Genomic DNA, 6,778 nt, shown 5'->3' with positions numbered 1-6,778 from the left:
GAGGGAGGGAGGGGGAGGTGCCTGATTCTGGGAATAATTTGATGGGAGAGGACACAGGAGGAGAGAAAACTGTGCCTGTTCCGCACGTGCCATCCACAAATCTGTTAGTAGGAGCCGGGCCTGTCTGGCTCAGTAGCTGAGGCAGGAGGTCAGGGTTCGAAACCCAGTCAGGGCGCATGCCCTGGCCCCTCGCTCCTGCCCAGGGGGTGGGTGTGGACCCGGTGTTAGAACTGGAGCCTGGAGGCCTCGATGCCACCAGACGCCCCTCACGGGCTGAGTTTATCCGATCACAGGCTTGAATCTCCTCTCGGACCCGGGCCTATAAAAGGCAGGAGCCTTGGGACGCAGATCAGAGGCAGCAGCACCGACAGCCAGGCCCCACGGCAGCTCAGCGTTGGGCCAGGATCACCCAGCGTGGACGTCTGTGTCCGAGAGGAGGTGTGTCTCGGGAAGGGAAGGCAACGTGTGTGTGTGTGTGTGTGCATGGGCGTGTGCATGTGGGCTGGGCTGTGAGGACAGGGTCCCCAGGGACACAGAGAGGGGGTCCCTCAGGCACCGGAAGGTCTGGGGTGGCTGTGGCTCTAGCTGGGCAGGAGCTGGCTGGACTGCAGGGGACCCCACCCGGGCAAGTCTGTGTGTGTGGCTGTTGTCCTGTTCGTTGTATGTTTCTAGGAACTCATTTTCATGGCATGTTGGGAAGCTGTCGGTCCCTGGCTTGCGGGTTGAGGATTAGGGTGAGAGTAGAAGCTGACATTTAAAGGGTGACTGTCAGCCCTGACCGGTTTGGCTCAGTGGATAGAGCGTCGGCCTGTGGACTAAAGGGTTTGATTCTGGTCAAGGACACAGGCCCGGGTTGGGGGCTCGATCCCTGGCCGACGCTCTATCCACTGAGCCACACCGGTCAGGGCAATAAAAATATTTTTAAAAAACTAATAACATAAAATAAAGGGTGACTGTCAGCCCTCGCCGGCTTGTCTCGGTGCTTGAACACCGACCTATGAACCTGGACTTCAGTAAATCATACAGGTGCTCCTTTGGTAGAGAAGGAAAAATTCCTTGTGCAGGACTTTTCATGTATTTATTTTTACTTTTTCATATATTCGTATTGATTTTAGAGAGGAAGAGAGGGAGAGAGAGAGAAACATCAGTGAGAGAGACTCCTGGATCGGTTGCCTCCTGTACGCCCCCTACTGGGGGTCGGGCCCATAACCGGGCATGTGCCTTGACCGGGAAATGGAACTCTGACCTCCTGGTTCATCGGTGGACACTGAGCCAGGCCGGCTGGGCACGCGGCCTGGTTTTAAATTCCTAGGTCTTCCCCACAGTAGTGCTCCACTGCCGTGTGTGTGTGGGATCGCATGCCTGCAAACGTGGCCACGATGCCTGCGTGTGCCTGGGGTCATCCGGAAGGCGGGCTTGTGGGGAGGCTGAGGAGGACAGGGCACGGGTCCTGCAGGAGTGAGGCAGACAGGTGCCCGTGCGCCTACAGGCAAGCACCGGCCACCACAACGCAGGTGGGGCCGAGTGGGAGGGAGGGGAGACGGGGGAGGGCTCTCCGGACCAGAACGGACTGGGGACCTTTCTCTGAGAGCAAGAGGGGTCCACTAACCGGTTTGGCTCAGAGGATAGAGCGTCGGCCTCCAGATCGAAGGATCCCGGGTTCGATTCCGGTCCAGGGCATGTACCTTGGTTGCAGAGCCCTGGTCAGGGTGTGTGCAGGAGGCAAGCAATCGATGTGTCTCTCCTTTCCACTCTCTGAAAGTCAATGGAAAAATATCCTCTGATTTCCTTTGGATTTTCACACGTACTTTCCTGAGAGATTGGCCTGTATGTAGAGTTAGTTTCTGCCTTCCTTCCTTCCTTCCAGAGAGGAAGGGAGAGGGAGAGAGAGAGAGAAACATCAATGATGAGAATCATTGATTGGCTGCTCCTGCATGTCCCACACTGGGGATTGACCCCACACCCTGGGCATGTGCCCTTGACCAGAATCGAACCCCGGACCCTTCAGTCCAGAGGCCAATGCCCTATCCACTGAGCCAAACCAGCCAGGGCAGAGTTGTTTTCTTTCATGTATTGGTAAGGTTTTGCTATGAGGGAGCTACTGAACTTCACTCCTTCACCAAAGGGGGAATGTTTCCCCTTTTTTTCCTTGTCTTATTTTTCCCCACTTTTTGTTGTGGTCGTTGTTGCTAATCCTCATCTGAGAGAAACATCAATCAGCTGCCTCCTGCACACTCCCCACTGGGGATGTGCCCGCAACCAAGGAGCATGCCCTTGACCGGAATTGAACCCGGGACCCCTCAGTCCGCAAGCCGACGGTCTATCCACTGAGCCACACCGGTGTTGGCTCCACTTCATTTTTACACACTCCAGGAGAGTTTGTGTAAAATCAGAATTTTCTATGTGCTCAGTGTCTGGTAGAACTCATACATGGATTTATCTGGATCTCAAGTTTTCTGTTTGTGTCTCAGAATGGCATCTCAAGACGAACCAGCCAGGAGCGGTCCCCGGGCAGGAAGTTTCAGGCTCAGATTTCGCGGAGGACCGGTCAACCAGGAGGGAGAGGAGGTGGAGGAGGCCGCCTCCCTCCCTGGGCTCATCTCATTGCACAACGACAGCCACCTGCATGGCATGGCGGAGCTTCAGGGCATCATTTGGTCTTTCTGCTCGTGGCTGCAGCCAGACACCCACAGTAAGCAGGAGATGATTTTCCAGCTGTCCGTGGAACAGTTCCTGCTCAACAGGCCCAGCAACGAGAGGGCCGCATGGCAGGAGAAGTGGGAGTCGAGTGGCAGGGACATGGCGGCGTTCATGGAGCACCTGCAGGGTGAGGTCCTGAGGCCGCCGAGCATGGTGAGTGGCGGGTTCTGACCCCTGGGGTGAGGGACGGAGTGGAGAAAGGAATTGGACATGCTGTTGGGGGTCCCAGAAGTAGACAGGGAGCTACTGTAGGCTCAGTTCTTATTCCTAATCAAGGGGATGCTTTTAAACATAGATACTAGAGGCCTAGCGCACGAAATTCCTGCACTCAAGGAGGATTCCCTCAGCCCAGCCTGTACCCGCTCCCAGTTCGGAAGCCTTCGGGGGATGCCGGACTGCCAGCTTAGGCCTGCTCCCCATGGACATTCTTAGAGCTGCTGCAGAGGCCTGAGCCTGGCTTCTGGCTGAACGGTGCCCCCTGGTGGTCAGTGCACATCATAGTGACTGGTCTTTCCACCATTTGGTCAATTTGCATATTCGCCTTTTATTGTATAGGATGTTTATTAATTTCAGAGAGGAAGGGAGAGGGAGAGAGAAACATCAGTGATGAGAGAGCATCATTGATCAACTGCCTCTTGCACGCCCCACGCTGGGGATGGAGCCTGCAACCTGGGCCTGGGCCCTGACTGGGAATCGAACTGGTTTCAAAAGTCGATGCTCAACCACTGTGCCAGGCCGGGTTGGGCTTCCAGTCTCTCTACAAATCAATGGAACAATATCTTCGGGTGAGGATTAAAAAAATAAAAATAAAACAGCCATTCAGGATTGAGCAGAAACCAGCAGGATGAGGATTGATTGAAGGAGAGCTGCTTCCTCACATGAATCCTTGTTCTCCCCGAGGGAAGGCACCAACCAGGAAGTGCAAGGGCACAGAGATAGGGCAGGACAGTGGGCACGAGGGCAGGACAGCAAGGGATTGTGGGAAAGCTGGAGGGGGAGGGTTCCCACTAAGGGTTCCATGGCTGTGGGGAGGCAGCACCGACAGCGACCAGGCTGTGTTCACAGATACATGTCGGCATGGAGGGGCGGGAAGCCCTGTTCTCGGAGAACATGCCCTTAGGACAGGTCCTGGCCATCCTCCAGGAGCAGCGTTCAGCAGCAGCCCCCACGGCCCTCACCCCGGTGACACCCTCCCCGACATCCCCAGAGACACCCCGACCAGCTGCACCAGGTGAGTGAGGGGGGCCTAGGGACCGGAGGGTTGTTCTGTGTGGACACTGTCTTGGGTACAGTTTCTGTGATTGATTGATTGATTTAAATATATTTTTATTGATTGTGTACAGAGAGGAAGGGAGAGAGATAGAGAGTTAGAAACATCGATGAGAGAGAAACATCGATCAGCTGCTTCCTGCACACCCCGCACTGGGGATGTGCCTGCAACCAAGGTACACGCCCTTGACTGGAATCGAACCTGGGACCCTTCATTCTGCAGGCCGACGCTCTATCCACTGAACCAAACTGGTTTCAGCTCTTTTTCTTGATCAGCTGCCTCCTGCACGCGCCATACTGGGGATTTGCCTGCAACCCAGGTACATGCTCTTGACCGGAATCGAACCTGGGACCTTTCAGTCCGCAGGCCGACGCTCTATCCACTGAGCCACACTCACCAGGGCTTGGGCGCAGCCTCACGGACACACTTTATTTCACAGATGGAGGCCCTTCCCCTGCGGCCGCTGCCACCGCGCCTTCAGCCACCGGACCAACCTGCGGGCGCACGAGCGCATCCACACGGGCGCCAAGCCCTATGCGTGTGCTCAGTGCGGGAGCACCTACCGCCAGTCCTCCACCTACCACCGCCACCTGCGGATGCACCAGAGGAAGGCCTCGGCGTCCGGGGCCTCCACGCCCGGGGCCTCCACGTCCAGGGCCTCCACGCCCGGGGCCTCCACGGCCCTGGCCTCCACATCCCGGGACTCCACACCCCGGGCCTCCACACACCAGGCCTCCATGCACAGAGCCTCCACATCCAGGGACTCCACAGCCCCAGCCTCCACATCCAGGAACTCCACGGCCCTGGCCTCCATGCTCAGACCCTCCACGCCCAGGGCCTCCACGTCCAGGGACTCCATGCCCAGGGCCTCCACGTCCAGGGACTCCACGGCACCGGCCTCCACATCCAGGGACTCCACGCCCGGGGCTTCCACATCCAGGGACTTCATGCCCATGGCCTCCACATCCAGGGACTCCATGGCACCGGCCTCCACATCCAGGGACTCCATGGCCCTGGCCTCCACGTCCAGGAACTCCATGCCCAGGGCCTCCACGCCCCGGGCCTCCATGCCCAGGGCTTCCACATCCAGGCACTCCATGCCCAGAGCTTTCTCCCTGTAATGTGTGTGTGTAGATAGATTTATTTTATTTTATATTTTTATTGATTTCAGGGAGGAAGGGAGAGGGAGAGAAGCATCAATGAGGAGAATGAGTCATTGATCACCTGCCTCCTGAATGCCCCGCACCGGGGATGAAGCCCACAGCCCCCGGGAATGTGCCCGAGAAAGTGGCTGATACGTTTCCAATGACCAATAAAGTTGTTGAATAAGTAAAAGTGTATTGTTTATTTCTTAAAATCCAGCGATGCGTCTGAGGTGGTGTGGACAGGGGCTCCCAGGTGGCTAGTGATATGGGTTGTGGGAGGTGCAGCCAGTAAACAAAGCTTGATCAGGTGCATGTAACTGAGTAGATTCAAAACCCAGGAGAACATTGTAAACATCTTGGCCACACCCTTACTCTGCCTCCTGGAATCTGGCTATAAAATTAAGACTCGGTTTGCAGGCTGTGCAAACTGCCCCGTCTCCACCCCCCTCTGGCTAACCCATGGCCCTGCTGGCCCGGCCCAAAGAGGGACTACACCTAGGCCCAACCCCAGGACACAAACCCTACCTGTGACCCCATCCTCTGTCCACATCCTTCTTTTACTTATTTATTAGAGGCCTGGTGCATGAAATTCATACACAGCTAGGGTACCTAGGCCTGGCCAGAGATCAGGGTCAATCTGTTGGGTGATTAATCGCTGTCCCCCCCAACTGCGCCCACCTAGGCTGGCCTGGGGACTGCAGGCTGAGGGCAGCTCATGCATTGAGTGTCTGCCCCCTGGTGGTCAGTGCACATCTTAGCGACTGGTCATGCTGCCGTTTCGTTGATTTGCATATTAGGCTTTTATTATATAGGATTTATTATTTTTGTTTTTTTAAATATATTTTATTGTTTTCAGAGAGGAAGGAAGAGGGAGCGAGTGAGAGAAACATCAGTGATGAGAGGGAATCATTGATTGGCTGCCTCCGGCATACCCCTTACTGGGGATCAAGCCTGCAACCCTGGCATGTGCCCTTGGCCGGAATTGAACCTGAGACCCTTCAGTCCACAGGCCAACGCTCTATCCACTGAGCCAAACCGGTTACCGCCCTTTTTTTTTTTTTTTTTAAGGAAACCTCTATTTACTTCCAGAGTAATTTCCAGGCCACATATATAGGGTTTCAATGAAAAAGAATCTTTGTCTTTCTTTTATACCAAGCAACCTACATGGTTGCTTTTTTTTTTTAATCACAACTCCTTTATTCCGGAAGGTCCTTACATGGGATACACACTGTCCCCAGGGCGGTTGAGAAAACTACATTACCCAGAAAGCAATGCGCACACGTAGGCGGAGGCAAACGGAATTCTGAAGCCTTCTTTTCCGGTTAGGGCGGGACTTCCGGCATTCTCCTCGCGGCAACATTTTGAATTCTTCTGTTTACTGGTCTCTCGGGCTTCGGGGCACCGGTAGGGAGTGGGTCCCAGGTCGGAGGAGGCGGGGGAGGCGGCGTCACTGCTGCGCAGGGCGGGCCTGAGGCTGGTTGAGCCCCAACACCCGGGACGGGGGTCCCCGAGCCTCCCCGCCTCCCCTCCTCGGACTGTGCTCCCTGGGCCTCAGCCCATCGGACCCTCCAGCCTCTGTTCCCGGCGCCGCTCGGGTCCCGCCGCCCAGGGCGCAGCGTCCAGCGCAGTGAGTCCTCGTGGGGCCCCGGGGAGTGAGGGGAGG

This window comes from Myotis davidii, unplaced genomic scaffold (genome assembly GCF_000327345.1).
Source record: "Myotis davidii unplaced genomic scaffold, ASM32734v1 scaffold1205, whole genome shotgun sequence".
NCBI lineage: Eukaryota > Metazoa > Chordata > Mammalia > Chiroptera > Vespertilionidae > Myotis > Myotis davidii.
This window is presented reverse-complemented; position numbering follows the sequence as displayed.